Here is a 25844-nt window from a genome sequence, read left to right on the forward strand (position 1 = left end):
AATGTACCTACCATAGCTCAGCTCTCTCTAAATGACAGACAGGAGACTGAAGAAGTGATGCGTATGCACTGCAGAACATACTTCGAACTACCACATCTGAAAGACCTCGATGTGCTGCGATCAATTCATGTAAAGGGATCTTTTCAAAATGGTGCTGAAGAGGTGGATGAGTCACAGCACACAAACGCTACACATGCAGTGCAGATGGCCAGGTTATGTTGGGAAAAGTTCAAGTGCAAAGAAGTAAGTGCTAAGGGAACAAAATGCTTGTTCTGACCTCTGCAACCGAGACCCCATATTTTATCTGATCTTTGATCCTGTACATAATGCGAGTGGCCTTCAAGAACTGCCACAAGCCTCAGGAAGAGGCAGGACAGGCAGCACCAGCAGAATTTTCTTTCTGAAGGAGCTTTTTCCTTCTCGTGGGGCATTTGCTGCTTCAACTCCCTCAGACTTCTACCATATTTGAATGCATTTTCTAGTCTAGTTCCAACATGACTGACAATTTCTGTCTTGTGTTGAGGAATTTGGAGATGCAGCATTACCCCAGGAAACAATGTTAATTTTTTTATGCCTCCTTAGAATGAGCTGAAGCAGTCAACTTTATTCCAGGCAAGCCTCAGGTTTTTAAAAACACTTAGAAAACTAACAGGCCACCTGCTAACACAAAACATTCCTGCAGTCCAAATGCAAACAGCACTCATTTGGAGACTGAAGCAACTGAGAGGAACTGAACCCCAGGAAACATACTATATCCTTCATGCTTTCTTGTGCAAAGTATAATAAACACAAAGCACTCCGCAGGTGCTGATGGCCACAAAGACTCTAACCTTCAATGCACACTGTGGATGTGGACAACCATTCAAAGAGGTCTGCAAGAAAATGAAGAAAGGGACTGTTCAGTTCCTATATACACACAGACAAATCTCATTCTTTCAAGCCACTGACCCCGGGATCAGACTTTTTTAACTGCATCTTTGCTATGACAGGTCTTAACAATTTTCTCCATGCCTTGTCATTCTCTGTAACTACTTGTGAAACTTTAGTGCACCTGGTGTTACAGCCCACAAATCCAAACACATTCCCCTAAATAAAAAAATAAGAACTCACTGTTTAAAGAAAACACACATACAGCCAAATTAGAAGAGTATTTGCCATATTTGCATTTCATCCCCCTTGCAATAATTGTATTTCATGTACTGCAAAAGGCCAAGGAAATTGAGCTCCTTATCTATAAAAACTACTGTACTACTTTTCTCAAAGATTTGTCTCCAACAACAACCAAACGTCACATGAGTGAAAGTCTGAATGATATTGCACTCATGTGATTCTGTTTCTATGCAGGCTAAACCTCTCATTTCTGTTTTGCATGACTCCACAAGCTTTTTTGAGATTTAAGAACTAATCCTATTTCACCAAAACATTTTTGTTTGCCTCAGATCCAGTTCCCCCCCTCTTTACTTTATTGGCACTGGAAGTTTGGATTCTTTTCAGTCAGTAGGCAGAGGAATATGGGGGAATACATTTCCATTTTTTAAAAACTTTTGGAGAATAAGTAAAGGACGTTGGTTGTAACTCTTAGGAGAAATTTAGGTCTTTAAATCTGCCTCGTAGGTGTTTTGTTTTGGAGATGACTTACTTCCAAACATGTGGCACATTAGAGGGTTATTTCAAATGCCTATGAAACTAGAAGTGTATTAGCATTTACTAGAGCTAACACAACTGTCGTTTCAGCAGACACTACCCACCACACAGTTGTGTCAGTAATTTTTTCTGACAGCTACCATTTTCACTGTTTGACTATTGGGCCTGTGGAAATTACACAATCCTCGCTACACTGCCCTTGTGGCAATTCAGTTGCTCCATTCTCTTATTTTGTTATTACCTTCCAACACAGAGGTAATCATACAGGCATTTTACCATAACATATTGTGAATCATCTGATGGAGCGAGCTGGTATTTGTTCCTCCTCTCTATTAGCCTTAGAGGTGTTTAGAAAACATGTACTGGAGAAAGTTCTAATTCAGTCTTCTAGGTAAGTCATTAATCCCTTGCTGTTCTTCTTGCAAGAGTTCAAATTTGCAAAAAAATCCTTTTTCTTTTGGATATTGGTAAAACATACCTGCAGGGTCTGAACATACCAGCAAAACTGGTTTTATTTTTCCTGTGCATCACTGGGAAACAAAGTTAATTGAATACTTGGATAAAAAACCCCAATAGATGATATTGGTCATCTACTAGTTAGTGGACTTCAAGTAGTGTTGAGAATTCACAGCAGAACGTTCTGTATATAATTCAAACTGTTTCTCCTTTCTTTCATTTTTGGAGACCTTGAGCAGATTCAAAGATGAATCATTGTTAGAGTTCCAGCTATATTACAAGACTGTGGCAATCAGCAATGCCATTTCAGTGATTTACACAGGTGATTCTTCTCCAGAAGAAATGGAGAGAGGAAAAGTGCTGTGATGAGCTCATTGCTCAGCAGAAGATTTTAATAGAAGGAAAGGAAAGAAAAGCCAAGTCTGAGCCAGGAACATGCCCAGATGAATATGCAAATAAGGAATTTGTGAGCAGACATTTTCTCTGGATTTTTTGACAAATAATATTTGGCCTGTGAAAAGCCTGCCTAACAGCTATGTTAGGCAGGGCTGCGGGAGAGCTAGGAGATCAAAGCAGAGAGACTTTGAATTTAGAACTAGGAATGATGATTAACAGATACACAGAAGTCTTCAGAGCAAATGACAGGAAATGCCACTGAGCAACATAGCCACTACTGTACATGAGCTATGATGAAGAGCTTCGCATTGCCCCTTTTCTCCTCCTTCACACTGATATCTCCCTGCCTGAAATTTAATTTCATTTACTCTTCATTAAGGATTTCTTCCAAAGTTAAACAATTTTAATCCAAGTCTGCAACAGCAGAATTTCTAACAACTACAGCAAAACAAACAAAAAAGCTTTTAGACTACTTACCAGATAAAAGCGCAAATGTTGCTTTTATTATACACATCTATAATAGCACATACAGCTACTGTAATAATCAGATGGTGGGAAACGCCCTGCATGAAGAAAGAGCTACATTTATTTTAGATGAAAGCCATTGCCATAGCGCATGGTTCTACTCTATTCTGAATTATGTATGTGTGCTTTTCTTGATGAGCCTAAAAATAACACATGCTTTAGATTTTTAGTCCATTTTGAGAATTAGGATATGAATAAACAAATACAAACATCTCAGACTTTCCTACTTTGAGTGCTGAGGGAAGAGGTTGTCCACATCACTTATCATGCAGTCATTCTGGAAGTAAATGGACCGAGTTTTCCCGAGAAGTCAGTCAAGCTGCAGTCGACTGAAAACTTCAGTAAAGAGCATGTCATTTCTCCAAATGACATTCATTTAGCAGAAGAACATTTGCAGAAGTCAATGGGATGGTTAATAATACAGCCAGCAAGCTGCAGGAAAAATTGTATCTTGGGGATAGCTGGGGAGTGCAGGAGTAGGAGAAAGAGGTCATGACTAAAACCAATTATTATTTGAAGTAATGTTTGACCGAGAAGCTAAGCTGGAAAAAATGTGAGCACAAAACTGTGGACTCGATGATCTCAAAGATCTTTTCCAACCAAAATGATTCTATGGTTCTATGAAAAGTTTCAGAATATAAAACATCTCATTTTAAAATCAAAGTGAGATATTTCTTTTTGGATAATTTAATGTTTCGTGCTAAAATATTTTTATAATGTCAAGTTTTCATTTCAAAATTCACTTTATTCTACAAAAATCTGGAAAACATTTAGTTTTAATTGAGCTGGCAAATATTTTAGGCTGAAAAGCAAAGCATTATACACTTGTTTTGCCAATGATTCTACAATTGCTGTGTCAGTTCAATTCTGGTTTTGTTTCTTACAAAATATTTGTTTCGCCCACTAAGAATATGAAAGCAAACAAAATCTACCAACTTTAGCTCAGGAATAATTCACAGTGATTTTGGATCAGTGCAGAATGCAAGTGTGCTCCTCACAGCTGGGCAAAATCAGTTAAGATCCTTACAAAACAGGTGCCCATACCATTAACGTAAGAGCACTGCCACTAGTTGGTACTTACACCGGCAGGCATAGCTAAGAGGTATCTTTCAGGACTCAGGTGTGTTCACCTTCTCCAAACTGAAAACAAAACTTCAGCAGGGATAAACAAGGCAAAGGACTTTCATTTTTAAGTACTCCTGTTCCTAAACGGTGATAGTACTGAAAGGGCAAAATAGTAAGACTTTGCAGCTTTCTCTGGGAAAATGTGGGCGATTGATTCTCTGTCTTTGATGCCATCAACAAAAACTGCCTCTAAGCTCTCACCTAGGCATACAAAAAAAGCACAGGCCAAGGAAATAGTTCAGAAAGAGACAGGAAAATAACCAAAATCACAGTAAGTTTGCTTCAAATAGTGACTTCTAAGGTCTTCTCTTACAGTCTCCTCTCTCAACAATTCACATTTGTACTTTGACTCCTTTGTGCATAGTTTGGAATGTTGAAAATAATTAATACTTCAGCAAGGATAAAAGGTTATGCAGCTTGAAGTCTATTACTTACTTACAGAAGAGGTATACCCCAGAGGGAAGTTGTTAGACAAATGTGCCTCCAACCCAGAAATGGAAGGACCACTTCCAAGGATAAGAAAGCAGCTCAGTCATTATTCATTTTTATTACAGTGGTACCCAGGCACAGCATAAATATTATTTCTGTCTCAGTAGTCTCTTGCTGAGCCAACCAACAGGATGACAATTAGTGATCACTTTCTAATCTTATTTTTAGCTCTCTACTTTAAACATCTATTTACTGGTAAACTGACCGAGCTGTCTTTACCCACCTGAATGGTCCAAACATTTCGAGTCATAAGAGCTAGATATATATTCTTTCTGTTAATACCTTTGTAAGAAAAATATGAGAACAAAGAAAAAAAACCAGAAATCTAGGTACACATATATGAAAATATATGTCCACATGCAAAGAATAAATATGCTCTATATTTGTATAGTATCTAGGCCAGATCAAATTTTTAATGATCATGCAGTATATGTAAATGTCAAATATATCAGCAAGATGCGAGGGAGTCACACAGAACAATCTCATACAATACAAAGTATTTAAATGTTGAGAAAGCGTAACATATTTCTAATTTTCAGACACTTTACTATGTTTCTGTGTCCTATTCAGTAGTCAGATACAAAATTACATCTTTCAGAGAAATACTTAGCCTACCGCCCCTAAAAAAAAAAAAAGAGAGAGAGAGAGAGAGAAGAAAACATTCCTTTTGTGCCCCAGGATACAGAAAACAGAAAGATTGTTTGCTCTGGGTGGTAATTAAATGATACTGAGGACAGCATGTGTATGTTTATGTACATGCACACATTCACCATTTACTCTGAGTTGTAATTAAATGATGTTGTGTTTGTACACACACACACTTATCTTTGCCAAATCAAAGACCACAGAAAAACAGATCAAACAGTACAGAAAAATCAGCTGAGAGACAGAATGCATCAGGTTTTAGACTTTCCTAAATCTTTCATGTATGGAATGTTAGTAATTAATACATGGTAACTCTTCAAAAAGCACAGCCCTGTCCTGGCAACTGTAATTCATAAGGCTTTTAAACCTTTATGAAAGCATTCAAACAGGTCACCTTCTCTGCTGATACAAGTAATTATTCTTCTCATTCACACCCTTTATTTTATAACTTAGCATTTCTAAATTTCACCATGCTGCTGTGAAACATTTTGAATCATTGACACGGGATTAACAATGTGACTAGAGCAATACTAAAGAAAACTAAGGTTACAAACTTTGCTAAAAGTCATTGACTGATTTATAACAATCTCTAACGATACGCTAAGTTTGTACTGCTTGCACTTCCAAGCCAGTTACACTTACTCAGCAGAAAAAGAATTTTAGAGTTAACACACACAACCAAATGACACCATGGAGAATTCTTGCCTCTATGTTCAAAAGCATTTATTTATACAGCAATTAAATATCTCTATAATTACATTTTATAAATCTTTATAGCTCATCTTTCAAAACAGCTAAATAAAAAGGAATTTAACTGAAAATTAAAGGTACATAATGCACACTAAAAAGCAGAAACTGAAAGGAACATTTATTTTTCGTAAGACCCATTAAGGAAGGAGAAACAGACTGCCCATCTGAATGGATTCAGAAAGTAGATTACCATTAGAACTAAGGTGTATGGACAGTATATTTTATACAGTCAATAGCTTAGAATTGCATTCAGCCTTAATTGCTCTGTTCCTACCCTACTGTTCTTGAATAACTGTGTTCTTCTTTGCTTCTGTATGGAACTACAAAAGCTCGTTTCACCAGTAGGGTAGACAAAAGAATAACAACATACTGATGCTTCCTAAAAGACATCTGAAATTAAAATGTCTTTTTGACACACACTACTAATGTCTCTTCTTAGCAGTATTATTGCCCTTGGTAACAGTGCTTATTTTCAGGTATTTTGCCTATTGATATTTTATGCACTAATTATCTGCAGAAGATAACTTTTATTCATATTACTTTTAATTTCTCTAACGTAATAACATGGCAGTAGATTTTTAAGTTATGATGCATATTCACCTTCTGTTGGTCCATTGATGGCTATATAAGAAAGTTCATAAACTATCAGATTAGCAAGATGCTTCTACTGAAATAAACAACTGATTTATCAGAAATGCAAGAGCAGATAAACAGCAAGGAAATAACCCAAGAGTGAGCATGCCCACCCAATTCAAAAGCAGTTATGAATTTGCCTTTATCTGCATTTCGCCTACAGTCTACAGAACACTAAAGAAATGGAAAACCATACCTGAACTAAGTCTAGACACGCAAACAGGGCAGAGGGTGCAAAACACAGATTTCAGGTCTGTCTGCCATTTTCCTGACAGAGGACTCCTACACAGTTGCCTATCCTGAGCTCCACAGGAGAAAAAAAGCAGCACACAAAACCTGTAGATAAACCACAACCACTGTCCTCTGCATGGGTTTTTTGTGGACTTCTCTGCATGACGGCCAGTGAAGGTTTTGCTTCACCAGCTGCCTCTTTCTCTTATCCTCCTCAGAACTTAAATTAACGAATCAAGAAAAACATTTTCAGAAGTTTTTCAACATCCATAGCCTTATTTATGGTTTTATCCAATACTTGAAATAATTGGGCTAACTTCTGCCTGAGCTAAAACTTTGCCTCGGTCAAGGAAATTTGTTCACTTGCTCTGACCTGGTTGTTGTAGGTAACAATTTTGCCAGCTCCCGTGGCCTATTCAATCCTAACTTTCTAAATTATAATTTTCTTCCAGTTTCCAGTATTGCAAGACAGGAGCAGTAAAGCTGGATTCTGAGAAAAGCAGTCACTGAACACACTGTTTTGCACCTGAGAGTTTTAACTTCATACACAGTCAAGGATTTCCCCATATGCTCTTTTGAAAGAGCCCTGGGAACATAATTAATTTCTTATGTCTTCATCCACTTCACACAGTCATTAGGCCTGAAACTTTTCACAGTGAAAACACACACAATACACCAAACTCTTCTGTTTGTAGAGATATATGTCATATTTGTAGCACAGGAGTACAGCAGCCAGCCACGCCATGCTGAACAGCTAGTTCAGACAGCATCCCCTTCACAGTTGAGGCTGCCCAGGAAATAGAGACTATAGATTATCCTAATCTGGGACTACCTTATTCTACAACCTTAGTTTTCCTTAAAAAAATCTTTTGCATATGTCAAATATTTTTCAAAATTAGCCTATGAGGAAAGGCAAATCACCTAAAAGTTTAAGTCTACAATTAGAATTATGAAGGATTTATTCTAACACCAGTTTCTACTCACCATAACTACACTGGAATTCTAACATAGCTGATAAGAATGCCTTATTCATGGTGCTTTGATACTAAGCTTGAGCTTATCTAACAGAACTTGGATTTAACTTCTAGAGGAAAGAGCTCTTTAAAAAAAAAGTAAAGAAAAACGCTGAATCCTACTACTTGACTTCTGTTCTAGTCAAATGGCACCACAGAGCACACCAAGGCTTAAACCTAATATGCGCTTTTTTCATTTTCAGCTACTTTTTGCAAGTTCATTGAATGATTTTGTGTCTGTAAACCTGCTGGCAACTGGATACTCCACTTTATAAGTTCTTCCTGCCCCAGTGAGTTTAAAGGGTAATTTACACTTCCAATTGAACATTAAAAGGGCAATGTTACACACTAGGAATTTCATGCATCTGGATTAATGCTGACTACGGTAGCAGAGAACTGGCTTCCAAAGCAGCCCCAGATTATATTGTCTATATTATTACCAAGAAATTGGAAAAAAAAAATCCTAATTAGGTCACTCCTTCCAAAAATGAGAAACTAGGCAACAGAAAAATGTTTCTTTTTAAAGTATTATTTGGGGCATTTTTTTATTTTTTTCTGCACAATTATGAAGGTTTTTCTTTTCATTTTTTTTTTTTTTAAGGAGAGTCAAAGAAACCCAGGTGGTTGTTTTGCAGTATTATCTGACTCCAGAACCACAACTTGTAAGGAAACGATCACATATAGAGACAATGCACAGAAAAACTCATGCCAGAAACAGAAAATTAAATTAATTAGTTTAATAATCTCTCTGTATCACCACAGCCAAATACTAATCTATAAAAAGGATACTTCTTTGGTGCCTCACTTGCTACAGAACTCTAGCACCATCCTCACTGAAACTGGTGCCTTCCAAGATCAAATCTTCAGCCTGAAGCCTTCCTTACTATTTACAGCTGGGCAGTGTTTCACAAATATTTATAGGAAACACTTCACAGAAGTTCCTTGTAATTCCTAGTTCTACACACATGAAAAGATATTTGTGCATCAGAATGCTGAGATATTATTATGTGTATTAATAAGTATATCATTAAGTATACTATCAATATATGTTGTATTTAAATATAAACCTTTACCTTGTAATGATCTCAAACAGCTATTCATATAAATAACAAATAACATTTTGTTACTTCTACAAATACAGCAAAGATTACCACAGCTGGACTAATCTGTGAAGAATTTCAGTTCCTACCAACCCTTGTGGTGCTAAAAATCATCATGGATAAGAGACTGAAAAAAAGGAGAGAAGCACCCCACAATTTTAAAATATTCTGAGTTTCTCAGATCAAAGATATTTTGCGCACTGCTACCATACCTTTGAACATCTACAATCCTTCTGCATAAGAATGAGAAAAGTGAGTACAAGAAGATGCCATCAATCCCATCCTGTTAAAGCATGGGCCCATCACAGACACACAGTAGCTGATACATGAATGTAGCTGAAGGAAACCTGCCTTCCACCTTCAGGAAGAATTTGGAATGAGAATGTAAATTGCTCTGAGTTGACAGATACATTTTTTTCCTCCCTTATTACACTCTTACTCTCATATTCCTATGCATATGCTTCTACATGGGTTTCGATATTCACTTGTCAGTCACATCCAACAGAAAGGAAGCATCTAGGGAAAAGCCACAGTACTGGACTGGGGGGGAGGGGGAGAACTTACAACCAAGCTTCCAGGTCATCACTGCCTCTGCGAGTAGATTACTCAACTCACTACTAATCTGCTGCACAATGCAATTTGATTTCAATTTCCCAAGGAGGTGGAGGAAGGGAGAGAGGAGAATGTATCCAGCTGATGAAGCCCCGCTTCGGTTAAAATCTCTTGAAAGCTCTCTGCAGAGAAATGCACAGAAGGGACTGCAAAGGAAATAATGACTGTTAATGTTTCCCCACTACCTCTTCCTTTATTAAATATTTTTGTTAACTAACTAGTCATGATCATTTTATTCAAATTTACTCGCAACATCCTCTAACACATAACAAAATCCTATCTCAGAGAAATGGATTTTTTTCCCTAGTAAGAACAGAAGGTGATTCAGTTTCTTGGATATTTTCTCTTAATCAAAAGTTATAAGGTCTTAGTAATCAAAATTAGTAATGGTACTTAAAATATAGCTTAAAAATATTTTCCTTTTCCTGGAGGCAAGATTTAAATGCCTCTGGCACCATCACTGGGCTAAATAAAGAATTTATCTGCCATGCTACCTTAACAAAACAGCTCCTGAACATTTCATTAAAAACTCTGAACTTCTTTTCAGTGTTTTAAAGAGGAAGCTTCATAGAGAAGTTACTCACCCTGCATATTTCACAAAGACCAGCTCATTAGTTTCTTATCTACAAACCTGCTTAATTACATCACATACTGTAACTTCATTCATTTTAACAGAAGCTATATGCCATTCCACAGACTGACTTTCATATTTTGATCCTGTTTCTAGTATGTTCATCCTTGCTACAGAAACTGCGATTCCCACAGTATGAAGTTCAAAACAGATAAAGCTCATTTTGTGGAACTTAAAGTGCCAAATGCAGCATATGAGGTAAGAGAACATTATGACATTAGCCGTGATTCGTAACAGTTGACCTTTGAATCAGATCAAAATGGCACTTCTTCAAAGCCATATCTGCCCTAATCAAATATAATGTAAAGCAGCAAGGGACTTTCACTGGAATATTTACAGAGGGATGTTTTTAATTATACAATTGAAATATTTCCATTTTATTACACATTGGAGATTTACATGAGCTTATTATGACTTTATAGACTTGATCTGGTATAAATTATGAACGTCCTTTATAACTTCTTATGTAAAGATCCAGATTAGAATTTCTTTAATCAGCTCAACTGTATAACATTTGAATTAACCATTCTCACAGTGTATTTTTCCTACAGGGACTTAATGCACACACGCAGAACAGGCAAACAGATTTGCTCAACAGAAAAACAGTGAAGTAAACAAAGCAAAGGCAGTGTGCTCTAGCGCTGTGACTGATAAGCAATTAATGATAGGTATGACTTGGGCTGTACAGACTTCTTTTTAAAGAGTCCCAGTACTTGAAACACTATTTTTGAAACTAGTCTTCTAGATTCCCTTGCCACGTATATGTCTACTAAATCACCATTCTGTTTCATTAAAACATCAGAACATTTTTTGGTCAGAACTTTGCTTTGTCATAAATCAAACTACTCATTACTTACCTAATTCACCCAGATTTCCACTGGAAATAAAAATTTTGGAAAGTATCCTAGTTGCGAAGGTAAGTCTCATAACTAATATACTGAAGTGCATTTGTGGAATTCTGGTTCTGATCAGTTTTGAGTGATCTGAGACTGACAGCACAGCCTTCATATCAGAGCAGGGACTTGGAGCAGTTTCTCAAAAGCAAAGTTTGTACCTCAAAATCCCTGACAAGGGAGTAACACATTGAAGCTTCCATCCCAATGGAACTTTAGGTTTTATAACCTCCATTCTCCTACAAATGAAAAGCTTGTCTGGTTAGCTGTATGTGTCCATATTATAAAAAAGCAGGATGCATAGTATTTTCATTATTTCAGCCCAACTGAGACACATTTAAGTATCGCCTTCTGATTGATCCAGCCAGCCACCACAACTACTGATAAAATTATGCAGCCTTCCAGAGACAAAATTACTAAAACCAGCTATCAATAGTTAGGATCCCTGTAGAATAATTTCAAAAGTGACTAATATTTTGGAAAATTGAAATGATTAACTAGATTTCATTTTAAGAAAATAGGTGCTAAATATTTTCTGTGAAACCAAGCCTTTATAAGAGGTCATATGTAAGTACCTCAAAAGTTGAGAGTCAAAACGGTCTTTACAAGTATTTGAAAACTCCTTGACAGTGTGCTAGCTGGGGTACCTGGATTGAGAAGCCTATGCTTTGAATTCCTGAGTGCAGACTGCTTCTCTGACATCATGAGGAATATCCTCATTGTATTAGTTTTACTAAGAAATTGGAAATTCACCTTAGTAGATAATACAGGTCCTACTGTTATAAAGGCAGCAGCTGTCATCAAGTCTGACCAATTTGCAGACAACAAAAGGACACAATTTTTGGAATATCAGAATTCAGTTACCCTCTAATACTTTAATGTCCAATAGTTCTGCAAGTTAATTTGTAAGTGCACAATGTCAGAAATTTCATATGAAGTATTATGCCACAAAGGCTTACAGCATACCATTTTCCCCGTAAAGAAAACTATCCTTCTCTCCAGGTCTGTCTGCATAGATACAGCCCCTAATTCCACAAAGCACTTAGGTCTGTTTAGATGTTTTATTTCAGCATAATTCAAATGCACATGTAAGTGCTTTGTTGAACAAGGAGGGATTAGGCATATGCTTAAGCACTTCACTGAACTGGGACCATGCTACTATTTATAGAAAGCTTTTTGTTCCAGTTGTATTGTTCAACACTTATAGTCATCCTATGGCTTTTCCTTCGGTATACCTTCCCCTTGCACAGCAAAGTTTCTAGGGCTACAGTTTTCTTCCAGAAGTCATAGGTTTCTAATCAGAATGAGTATCATAAGCCCCTCCAATCTCATATTTCTTTTACCATATTTACACAGAAATATGTCGTGTGTGTGTCCCCCCAAAAAAAAGAAAAAAAAAAAGAAAAAAATCAGATTGAATCATAGGAAAGTTATGAAGCCAGAAGTGATATATAATAACAGGTTAATAAAGCCTCCACACACACACACACACACTGAAGAAAGCATTCACATAGGAACTAAACACTGACGTATGCACTCAGAAGTGTTCATTTCAGCTTCTCTGAGTGTCCTTCAGTGTGCAATACTCTGTTCCACAGACAGAGAAATTCAGGCAGGGTCATGTCTGAAGCAGAATTTTATTCAACTTGAAAAGACATCCGTGTTGTATACCTATTGTAACAAAGAGGCAGAGTGCTAACAGGCACTGAGTGGTGTTGTGAGAAGACAAAAATACTTCCAAATGACTTCCAGTTAAACAACAGTACCCCTGTATCTTCATTTAGAAAAATGTCTTTCTCCATTGTAGAAGGATCTGGACATATCAGCTCATCTTTCAGTGTTAATGAACATACTTTCAAAAATCTTTGTTTTGATTAACGAATCTTTTTTTCACAGATTGACTTGATAACAAAAATTCCACATCTCCCTAAAAAATCTCTAAATATTTTATCTGGTTTATTAATAATACCAGTGATCCACTGTTGTTCTTTTATAAATTTTATGTCCCCCACAAATATATATATGGGGCTTCTATTTTTTTTTTATTTATATACATATTACCCAAAGACAGTGCTGTGCTTCTGGGATGCTTGAAAATCTGGTTGGATAAAACTGTTAGGTTTCATTGACATCCCTCTATTAAAACAGCTGTAAATGGCATGCTTCCATCCAAAGCAATATCAAATATAACACTATTCGGGAATTCAAACTGTTTAAGAGGAAAGGATTCATCTAGATACTTTTTGCAAATGGGAAGAGATAGCTAAGATGAAAGAGGAAAGGCAGACAGTAGAAGATGAAGAAAGAGAAGGAATGATGAAAGCAGCCAGCTCCTCAGTGGTGCGTAACAGCAAAGGCTGCAGCATCGGTCATGCCTGTGCTCTGGTGGAGGAGGCTGGGAGGGAAGGCAGGGCACTGCTGCTGCTCTGTTTGATGCAGAACCCACGCTGCACAGCAGTAATAGCTGCTGCGTAACCCACCTCCCATTTTCCTTCCCCAGGAAATCCAACACGGAGCTTTTGCTATGTAAAGCTGGCAGAGAGAAACTCATTTTGCCTGATTCTTCCTGCACACAGGGGAACAGAACCTTATACGTCAAAGACGACTCCATCATCTGTTTCTCCTGTAACTCGTGACTTTCAATTCTGGCTACCAAGATGCACTGGAAGGGGTAAAATTAGCCCCCAAAAGCACATTATTTCATCAGAGCACCCTAACAACATAACCCAAAGGCACTAAAATCAATGACAAAATTTTCGTCATTTCCAGGAGGTACTGAATCAAACTCCAGTAATCTTCAGTTGAATTATAACGGTAACTTGTAAGTCATTATCATGGGAAGATCTCTATTAGTCACCAATTTAGAACACAATTTTCAGAAACATCCAACTTATAGATGCACAAATCCTATTAAAAAGCCAACAGGACAGGACTAAAAATTCCCTCTGGCCTCTATTCCTCCCCTTTTTAAAAATCCTGCCCTTAATACATTTAATATTTCTACGGCATTATCTTATCACTGATTTGACTATCAGGCCTTACATGTTACTTGGAAATGGTGTCTTGACAAGAATGCAACACTTGGTGCTAAGTTCACGAATGTGATACGCCCTCCTTGGAGGAGGGTGAAATTTTAACTGAAAGGGTATTCTGTTCTAGGCAGGTTCTTCTTGAAATGCACTGGTTCTCAGAATGATGCCTGCAAGAACATAAAAAACCCTGATGTTTTCACATAAAGAAGGGACTTGGTTGTGTATATGAGAACCTACAACACTTCTATTTAAGTGAGTGGCTTTAATATGCTGTTTGAATAACATTAGAAATACCTTGCAGATACAAACAGTGCTTTGCACTAACAATGGCATTTTCTAGCCAAAATTCTCGTTAGCTTTACAAGTAGTGATGAATTAACCCTTGAAACATGCAGGTTAGTTGCATACTGTAACAGTTTAATTATTAATCTGAAACAACAGCCCAGCAAAGGCAAGTAACTTGTATGAAGGCAGAAAATGTCGCCTAACAAAGCAAGTAAAAACACAGTCTTTGTTCCCCTATCCCATACCCTAGTCATCACATACATGCAATTTATTCATCTTTTCATGCTGCTTCCTTAAGGAGGAACTATGGTATATTATCAAGGTGGAGCTTTGCTAACAAGCTAAGGGTATGAACATGGAAGACGTTGCTAATGCTGCAGTTGTATTTTATTGTGATTAATAGGAAAGCATTGGCAGAGATTTTAAGACCAGCAATACATTTCAAGTAAGCATGATCACAAGTCAAGAGAATTCACTAGCATATTGAAAGAAAAATGTGAAAGAAGGACCAAAAAAAGAAGTGGAATTCAAGACAGCAACTTCAGAAAACTCAGCCAAGTGATTTATAACATCTCCTGAAGAGATCATCAAGGAGTTCAGGAAAGCTGATATTTATCAATAGAGCCTGTATAAAATAGTGCAACAGATTATCTCAGTGCAGAGGGAATACAGGAAGTGTTTTAGGAGACTATTCTGTTGCATCCAGAGTCTTTAAAGGCTTAGACTATCAGAACAGATTGTACAAAAGGTGAAACAAGCATTTAATGAAGAACAAGTAATAAAGAATGGCACAAACATCTCGGGTATGATCCAGATGAGCCAACACACAAAAGGATCAACAACTAACGAGGGACACAAAAAGGCAATAGGAAAAGGATCTATAAATACAGCAGAAGTAAGCAGGAGACAAAGATAAGCAGAGGTTCTAGGATTTAATGGGAAAGGAGAGAAAATAACAGATGGTTAAGAGAAAGCCAAAGCATTCAGTATCTCCTTCTTATTCTTTTAATGTCTCCATCTAAGGGATAATGAAAAGCAAAAAATTTTCTGAAGTGATTTTTATCAAGAAAACAGGCCTACAGGCCTGAAGAAAAAAGAATAGGCTGAAAGAAGCCAGACATACTCAGTTTGATAGAGAATGATGAAGTTCACTGCAGAGTACTTTAGGAATTACCTAAAGCAGTCCCCAAACATTAGCTATTATATTCAATAATGCACAAAGGAAGCGTAAAGTGCTCAAAGGACTGCGGAGAGACAAAAACAGTACACCACTTCAAAAAGGAGAAGTGAGTCTAACTCAAGAAACTGCAAACAAATCCACCTCCCTTTTATACCAAGGAAGATGCTGAAACATGTCAAATCATCACATAAGCACCTGAAGGATTAAGTGCCTGAAAATAATCAAAACATCAAACCAATGAAATTTCCATTTTGATATGGTAAACAGCCTACTAAAGAAGAAAAACCCAGTGATAGGCAATTTATACTGGCTATAGTAATGCTTTCAGTAACTGTCCAACATAGTATTTTCATGGGACAGTAAGGACTGATATGAAAACACAGCTTGGCAGAGGACTGATACAAAATTGCAGCTTAGTGGGTACACAGATTCTTGAAAAACAAAAACAAACTGCCACACAAATTAGAAGTGATTACTAAAACTCACTGTCAACAGAATTAAATTTCACGTGGTACACTGCAAGAATACATCTCTCAGCTGGCTGTATACATTAAACAATTTCAGCAGAAAAAAAACCTTTGAGAAGTAAGCAGGTAGGGTTCATATCACTTTCAGTCCCCAAGCAGACAAGATCAAAATTCAGAATAAAACTTAATATATTGAAGAACCTATTGAAAAGTAAACTGTAAGCAGAGCAAGTGCAAATTTAGAAATCAAGCTAAAATACAAAACAGAGATAAACTGAGTTCTGCTGGAAGGGATCTGGAAGCCATTATAGACTATAAGTAACAAATACTATAATGGTGTTTTTGAAAAAGGCTTATGTCATGCCAGGAGTACCACACGTAAAGTAACCCTTCCATCTTTCTCTCCTGTCCACAAACTTGCAAAACCTAAGTCAAAAAAAGGAAAGAAGGGGGGAAAAATCACAAGAAAATTCACAGTAAATGTAACTTTATCTTGTCATCTTATTTAGCTAGGGAGCAATAAATGTTAGCAGCGCCAAGAAAAAATATGATAGGAACACTGTTGGGTCACACAAAAAGCAACATAATACTGTATCTTCTGGAGGAAACAAACCTATTAAAACCAACCCTCACAGACTATAATGGCATTTTCTTGTTCCTATTGCTCTCAAATTCTTTAGCACTTGACGCAGAATCAGCCGGGCTACAGTGTGTAACACGTTACTTTTTCAGAGTATTTAACCTTTCAAGAATAATCATTCTATCTCTTCTGGAATGATTCTTGTGTCATTCGCATGTTTAACCAAAAATGGGCCTAGCTTTTCTCAGGGCTTTTGGACACTTGGTATTTACATAATTTAAAAAAAAAAACCACAATATTATGGAATAGATCTTCTCCAGATAAAATTTTGACTTGTAATTAATTTCTATTATTCATAGGCCAAAACCCATGCCAGTCTTCTATCTTCAGTTGACAAAGACTGATTTAAAGCTAGTAAAACACTTCACACATTAGAAAAATGCTGATGAACTTGTAGATGTTGTGGAATAAAGCAGTGGATTAAAACTGCATTTGAACTTAAGCCTATAAATTCAATGCAACAAAGCAGTTGTATATACACCTAATATTGCCAATTAGTTTTTCATGTGTAAATTTATTCTCAGAACTACCATTTTGCTTTTACTGTGACTGTAGGCCAATACCTAAAACAGCACAGATCAATTTCCTAAGATGACATAGAAGAAAAATCCTATTTTTTTTGGAATAAACTGAGTTTACCTTAAACTAGCAATTGCTACGAACAGAACTGCTAAGAAATCTGATGACAGCAAAGAACGTTCTTCTTCTCTTGTTTATCATAGATATCCTCATTTAATACTGCTGTTTAAAAGCATTTTGAGACACTTATTCAAATACTTCCTAGGAACTCATCAATCTACTGGGAGTTTCCAGTTTTGGTTGCAGAAAACATTCCCTGAGAAAAAAATTCCTGTTATTTCAATCCTCTTAAACATTATTAGCCAGTTTAAATAATAATAATGATATTACAAAAAGGTTTAAAATACCAATAAAACAACTGAAAAAAAAACCCCAACCCTGAAATGCTAAATAGTCTAATATATGGGGCTATTTTGTATGTTCTCCTGAATGCAATCACACCTTCCATGATGGAAGATTTCCCACTATGAAGAACTGCTATTCAATAAGCAGGATAGAATACATATGATCAGCAAATACATTCAAGGTGACACTGTGACTTTTGCACAGTAAAGCTATCCAGATGCTTGGAAAGCATCTCCTGCTCACAATGAGATATCAAAAGGAATATGCTACATGTTAGCCTCACTGTTAATCACTGAGAAAAAGCTCCTATTCATCAGAAAAATCCTGAATATGAAAGCATTTTAAGAAGAGATGCATGTAATACGAAGTAGACAATCAGCAACTGCAATATTTTTAAGCAATCTTCATTCCTGCTGGACAATTATAGACATTTTTAGACATACTTTTCACAAAGTTCAATATAAGTTATTTTAGGCATGTTAATAAATAAATCAGGGTAAAAGTAATTCCCCAAACATTATGGAATTAATGACTTATTAATCTTAGAAATATAAATGCTGACTAGAGACAGCTTCACTATTCTGGGCTTAATACCACACAAAGTTTTTCAAAACTTGAAATGCACATCCAAGTTCAAAGTGCTGCAAAGCTTGGTGGTTGTGAGAGGGAAAGGTATTTCAGGTCTTGCAGCTCTAAATCCTGTCCCTTCAACAATTAAAATCAATCCTTCCTCGATGAATTTGCAAACCCACATGATGGTTTCCATATATACATATAATGTATATACATAATAAGACTGCTACATGCAGGCAGGACAAAGTACCTCCTTCACAAGAAGCATCAAGGAGAGAAAGCAGTTTTGGTTCTGAGAAAGCCAGTGCTATTACCTCCTAAAGGTGTTCCACTATACAATGAATAATTTCATAGCACAAACAAAGATTCCTGTATCATGACAACTGTACTATACAGTACTCAGCATCACTGTTCCTGCTCTTTCGCAGACATTCAGAAATGCACCACAATGTTGCCTTCACAAGTATAAGGCATTCCAAATACGGCAGCTTCTGGAAGCTGAACAGTTCTTGGGATGCGTTGCCTTGAAACAGGAGCGATGGGAAGACTGCAAAATGTGCTAGCAATGCAAGGGCTTTAGATCAGAGGAAAGAAATAGCCAAAAGCAGATAAATAAGCTTCCACAAGAGAATTGCTATTGAAATTATGAGGGCACTGACCTGAGCATTCAGACTGAAGAAACTCAGGCCCGTCCAAAATCATGTCTTTCTCTGCACACTTAAAGGTATTCAGTGAGCCCTCCAAAACACACTTCCTATTGTACATGCTAAATATGTAGCAACTTCTGTCTCCGAGAAACATTCAAAGCCTTCTTGGTTTACATTCCAGTGTGTGGAGGGCGTCCCTGTAGCACAGCAGCTATTTTATATGTTACAAAATATTCCAGAATTCTGAACGTAAGGTTCCAAATATGTGAAAACAAAGCCTTTTACACAATGACCTTTAGTTATAAGTCCATGCTGATGCCTACAGGGTGACCCAGGAAAATGCCAGTTAACACATCACTTATGGTATGCAATATTATATCAAATAAACGTGAAAGAGTTGGTCACACCTTTGAAATGGAAGTCTGAAATATTTCACTACTAAATAACTCCATTTATGGAAGATGAAACTTTTTTCAGAGCAGGCTTTGGCAAAAAATAAGCTTTTCTGATTTAACTGATAACTTCATAGCATGAATATACTGAGACCAACATGCATCTCAGTCACTATGACATGCATTACTGTCATGTCTATTATCCTATTACACGTAAACATTATTTGTCCATGCTCACTTTGCCTTTCTCAAAGATTTTAGACTTTTTCTTTTCAGATAATTAAAACTATTTTATCCTTTTGCATTTGCCACTCCTATTCTTAAAATAATCCACACTTACACTTATCTTTACTTAGGTTTTATGTATTTTTTCTTCCAAAGGACAACTTATGTTCCACTTTGAACTTTGTGGATTGCAAACATTTATTGCACAGTATACATTATATGTAAAGCTTTGTTTTCAAAGAGAATTCTTAAGTATATCTGACACATGCATTCCAATGGTAAGCTTCATCAGAAGTCTGAATTTTGTTCAAATGTTTATTTGAAGAGATTTCAGCAGCCACACAGTTTTGTTTAACTTAAACATTTTTCCCCGTCCCTAATTATCTCTTCCACTATCATCTCCCATCAGACTAACTAAAATAATCACTTAACTCTTCTATAATTACTCTGCTTTTTCCTCACGATCAACACAGATTATTTTTTCCCAATTGCAGTCATCATCATCCTGCACCTATTCTGAAGTTACAATACAAATTTTATAGTATTTTGAGTATCATAATTTTCTCTTTAACCTCACTTGCTTTTTAAACTGCCTATTATAAATTTTGGACAAATAATTAGAATATGCAGGTTTTGTTGGTGTAGATAAACTCTAAGGTAGCACTAAGGCGATTATCTATATGCACACAAATACTTCCTAGCCATGCCACTGGTTACTGTGGTAAGTGATCTGCAGCACTTTATTCTTAGCTAACAAAGGACAAGGAACCAGACAAATGCACCAGGTTTCACTCAACTATCTACAAAGAGGTAGCTAATGCTATCTGAGGTGCCCTGTTGTGTCTGATACACAACAAGGGCCATAGCAGAGAATCACAGCCCTCTGAAGCCGTGCAAAAGGGCAGGAAGGGTAAGTACTGGGAGGCATCTCAAATGACACCAAACACCTATTTGAGGGAAAACCAAACCAAACCCACTGGCTATTATAATGGTCCATTCACTCTTCTCATTACACTCCAAAATAAATCCTATTGAGGTGACGACATTATAGGACAACATATAAGTACATCCATTATCTCCCCATGGAACTGGTCAAAAATAATAAAAATTTACTTCACATCATCAGGAAATAGGCAACTGAATGGTTAAAAGGTATGGTTTGGATAGTGACATGCAAGAAATTTGGATCAATATCACACTCAGTAGCCTAGATAGTCAAGAGGTTGTGGTCCGGGATTTATAACGTGAGCAAAGGACAATACTAGTAACTACATCAAACACAAATTAAAGGTAATATAATACCCTGCATTTATTCCATTAAATGTTAAAAGTGAAAATTTTAAAATTGACACTAAACTGAACATTTAATACATATTCTTTTGCTTTAGGAAGAACTTACAGCAGTACTCACTTTGAAAATGGAGCTCGACATGAGATCCTAAAGTCATTAAAAAGAATACTGAACTAGTTTATTAGCAAGATTCATAGATATGGACAAGCAAGCGTTTCTTCACATAGAAGTTACAAAAATGTTGACTCCTATTTGAGTTACCACATGAAAATTAGTCATGTGCAGATGATGAACGGACAGAATCAAAAATGAAGTGCTACTTGTGAGCACGACCGCATGCATGCAGTCCCACTCGGTTTCAAAGTACTGCTTACGTAACTAAGGGCTTGCAGCACCTACCACCAATGTATCGGTATTCTTTCAAAGATTTATTTTTACTGTTTGGGAATTGAGTTACAGCAGTGTCAACTTTCACACTGTTTATAAACTTAGATTTTAGTTTATCACAGCAGCAGCAAAGTCCTACTCTACACCATTGCTTTCAGCTTGCCCAGCTTCCCAGCACCTTATCTTGGTATCCGTGCTTCTCAAATATCACTTTACTACAAAATACACTAAGTAAAAAGACAGTAAAGAAAGTATTACCACAGGATTAGGTTGTGTTGGTGTAACGTGATAAAAGAGCACAACAATAAGAAGCAAAAAAGATCAGCAAGAGATACACAGAAAGAAGTAAACTTTTTAACAGTTTAATTAAACAAGAGAGGTTTCCTCCACCTACAACAGGCCTTTCAAAGATACCTAACAGAAAACAGTGCTCCTTTCACATTTCTAGTACAGTCTCTAGGTCAACATTGTAGAAGAATCCGTTACGTTCGGTGGCGACAGGAAAGCACATCTTGACATCTGTGCCAAGGCGATGGCAACGGGGACTGCAGCGGGCACCTCGGCCGGCACCGGGGGCACCTCGGCGGCTGCGTTACCGGGCGACCGACGGAATGTCACCTCCCGCCGCGGATTTTCTCGGGCTCCAAGGTGCTCTTAACACTTCACTGGAGTACCGCGAGGCTTTGGAAACGACTGCTTGTAACACATACTTAAATCCCTCAGTGGAAAAAAAAGGAAAAAAGCCGAGCCCCGCCGCACTAGGGCCCAGCTGAAGGCGCAGGGGCTGGGCGAGCTCCCCCGCCCGAGGACGCGGCGGCGACGGGGCTGAGGGGCTTCTGCTTCCACCAGCTCATCTCACACAGCCCAGCCGAGGGGCCAGGGCTGCGGGGCGTAAGCCTCCTGCTAACTCTCTCGAACAAGTATTGCCAAGAAGAGCGTCACCTTGTGAAAACTGGCGCCCAGAGCCGGTTCCCGGGGTTGCTCGGGCTCCCGCGGGGCCCGGGGACCGCTGTGCTTCGGCCGGGTCAGCGCGGGCTTCGCCGCCGCCACCGGCGCCCTACCTCCGGGCTTCCCCAGCAGGGCACGGGAGAGCGCGGTCCCCGGCGCCTCCTGCGCGCTCCTGTCCCTGTCACTAAAGAAACCGCCGGGCTTGAGACAGACCGAGACCGAAGGGCTGTGCGAGGCGGTTTTCCCCCGCGGCGGCGCAGCCCTCCCGTCCCGCAGAGCGAGCCCTCGGCACCGCCGTCACCGTTCACCGCCCGAAAACATCCTTCAGCCGCATCCCGCTGCATCCGGCATCCCGGCGGGGCGGGCTCGGCCCCGGCGGGCTCCCGCCACCGCCACCCCAGGCAGCGCCCCCCTGCCACCCCCCGCGCCTCAAGGTCACCTCAGCGCAGGGCAGACCCCGGGCACCGCTCCCCACCACCGCCCCCCCCCCCCCCCCCCACCCGCGCCGGCGGAGCAGGGCCGCGCCGCGCTCCCGCTCCTACCTGAGGCGGCGAGCGGAGCCGAGCGGAGCGGAGCCGCCGGGAGCGCGGAGGCGGCCGCTGTCCCCTCACCGGCGGCGCCCGGGGAGTCGGGACGCGCACGGCGCCTCCCTCCTGCGCCGGGCCGCTGCGCTGCGGTGGGCGGCGGCGACGCTCCGTCAGACTTAGCGGGCCGCGGCGAGCGGGGAAGCCCTGGGCGGGGGGGGAGGCGGGCAGCGCCTCTCCCCTCCCCACCGAGGTGCCGGCCCCAGCGGAGCCTCGCCTCCCCCGGCAGGGCTGGGGCTCCCCTCAGCGGGGAGAGGCCGGCGCCGCGGCCAGCTGCGCCGAGCGCCAGGGAGCGCGCAGCGGCGCGGAGCAGGGGGCGCCCCTCCGCGCTTCGGCCCTGGCTTCCCGCCCGCGGCACTCCTCAGGGCCGAGGGTCCCGCGGAGGGGGCCCGGGCCGCGGCGGGGGTTGGAGGGCTGGGGAAGGGGCAGGGGGAGCCCAGTGCTCCCAGCTTTATACTGGTAACTTACGACGTTGGGATGCGCCTCTCGCGCTCGCAAGATGTCGGGGCGCGGGCGGGAAGCGCGCGGAGCCGCCGCGCAGGTGAGGGCGGCCCGGCCCCGCCTCAGCGAGCGGGGAGCTCATCGCGGCTGGCAAGAGCGAAGGTGTCCCGCCACCGCCTTTGTTTTCCTTCTCACAGTTTTCAGTCAGGATTCTGCAAAACCACGAGGGGAAAGCCTGACCCCGATTCTGAGAGATGGAGAGTCTTGCCCTGGGACACAGGACTTGTGGAAAAATGTATGTATATTTTCACTTTAGGAAGGACATACAAGGTACAGATGGCGTGTGTTACGTAGACTGAGGAACTAACACTCCTGTATTAGAAAACTAGTGAAAAACACCCTCACAACATAGATTTGAAGCAGCTTTTCCTCACACCATTGCCCAAAAGAGGACAGCATCTTTGAAACATGGCTGGAGTGGTTAATGTTGGGTATTTAACCATACCTTCCTAGTTTTACACATGGGCTTAAATTAGATTCCGTAACAGTTCTGTTCTGCCACATAATCTTTCCACCACGAGAGTTAAAACCAGTTATGGAATGTCTCAAAAGCTGAACTAAAATAGAATGAATTTTATATTTGGTCAATGGGATGGATTTTTGTATCGGGTAAAGGATTCATATACATCCCACAACATCTGTAGACCGCTACAGCAAACACTAGTGTTTTACTTGGAAAACTGGAATTTTTATTGGTGAATTGCACTGGCCAGCCCTAGTTATTTGAGAGATGATGCAGTTAATTACATTCTGATTACTATCTCTGCTTCTTCCTTAACACCATTTAGATTCCAGTCTTAACCTTATCTCAGTAAGGACTTAATGAAAGTAGGACAGCCAACATAACAAAAGTACAAATCCCTCCCCCTTTTAAAACTATTTCTAACTTACTTAAAACCAGGAGCTGTGACCGTATTTTTTTATTGCTTTCAGACAAGCTTGTTAGTAAAATAGACTTGTAGTTGTCACCAAGTGCACTTACTAACTTTGGAAAAAATTAGAAACCTGTAAATATTCTGCAAATATCTAGATTAGTTTTCTCATTTGATCTTAAAGCACATGCTTACTGTCAACTGAGAATCAACATTTCTGGTGCTTTCCTCTGCTACATCTCTCTGGGTCATGATGAAGATCAAACAAACTGAGAAAAACTAATCAAGAATAGCAACATTTCTGTTTTGACAATGCTTAGAAAGATGGCAGCGAAAGCTGAATGAAATGTTTACAAAAATAATCATGCAAACATTAGGTAAATGTGGTGCTATTTTCAGCTTGTGCTTATTAATCATTTAAAGCAGATGATTGGAGTACTATTTGAAAAGCATTAGATGTGTATTCTTGCTAGCTGCATGGGAACACATTTGGCTGCTAATCCTGTGCTGCATAAAGACATTAGATTCTACAGACTGTTCTCACAAAAAATACTAAATTCACACACAACCACACCTTTTAAATACTATAAGGATCACAATGCAGAGCTCAGGATTAAAATATTACACAGAAGGACAGTCTCTGAGCATATGATTCATCACATCATAACATCCACAGCTGGTCAACTACTGCAGCTGGGACTAATAACATCAGAGCACTACAAGCAAATTATTACTTTCCTTGCCTTATCTTCATCTTAAGGTATTTAGCCCCTACAACTGATTTTTAAAATCATGGTGAAGTAGCAGAATTGCGTGGCTGTTATCACTAGTGATAACTAATAAATGACAGGGCAGCTTTCTTCATTTTAGTACTTCTGCTTACAAAAATATTTTCCCATGCAAACAGTCATACATAATTTCTTAAGTTTCTGACAGTTTTAGAAGCTATTTCATATTTTTATAGAGAGTACGTGACAGAGGTCTCAGCATCCCTTGTTTTTTCCCTTTGGAGAGCACTTTCTTTTACTGCAATATTTCCAGGGACTCAACCTCTTATGTACAGGTTTAAATAATACTACAGTATAAAGCGTGATATTAACAACAACAGTGTGAACTAATCTACTATAATTTAACACTTCTCAATATGTTTTTGAGATTAGGGCCATTTGTGTTATGTTCTTCCCTAAACTCATTGCACATTCTCTCACCTAAGGTGAGGTTTAGATATTCCTTTAAATTCTTCCTCATTTTCCTGGTTAATGGGGGAATGAATGCATAGTGGAAGTCATCTTTGTCAAAAGAACATAAAGAAGCAGAGATCATGCAATGACCAAACATTTTGGCACTAAAGCTTCCGCAAGTTTGAGTAATCTAATAGTGAATTATACTTGTCAGTCAGTCCTTCTCAGGTTTCAGCTTCACATAATTTTCACAACTTGGAACTTCATTTCCACACTAATAAAATGGAGGCGGCATGTCAAGCCAATTTCAAGAAGGGCATAATAGATGCAAATTCAACAACTTACAGTTTGGCTGAATTATGTTAGAATGAAATAGCTATTCATATTCCAGCATCCTTTATGAAACTTCTAAAAACAGACATATGTATTAAAGCATGCAACTATGATATTTTCATATCATATACACATAAATCTTCCATCCCAAGGAATCCTTAGGCTCTTAACAGAGTTTACCTTTGAAGTGTTGATGGTGCCAAACAGCAACACTAAGAATGAAAGCGAAGAACACTTGA

At 39.0% G+C, this 25844-nt stretch overlaps 1 protein-coding gene across 9 annotated transcripts in view; it reads right to left on the bottom strand.

Moving 5' to 3' along the window:
* Window positions 1–22932, bottom strand: part of ATP2B2 (ATPase plasma membrane Ca2+ transporting 2) — a 432035-nt gene extending 409103 nt beyond the window's left edge. For 4 of the 9 annotated variants that reach the window (XM_055806181.1, XM_055806178.1, XM_055806183.1 and 1 more), the window contains exon 1: window positions 22677–22930. The gene's annotated coding sequence lies outside the window, so the exon portion shown is untranslated. Of the gene's footprint in view, window positions 1–22676 lie in introns of all 9 variants that reach the window. The other 5 variants (XR_008747494.1, XM_055806184.1, XM_055806179.1 and 2 more) reach the window with 2 other exon arrangements.
* Between the last annotated feature and the right edge of the window lie 2912 nt (window positions 22933–25844).

This window comes from Falco peregrinus, chromosome 5 (assembly GCF_023634155.1).
Source record: "Falco peregrinus isolate bFalPer1 chromosome 5, bFalPer1.pri, whole genome shotgun sequence".
In the NCBI taxonomy this organism is placed as follows: Eukaryota; Metazoa; Chordata; class Aves; order Falconiformes; family Falconidae; genus Falco; species Falco peregrinus.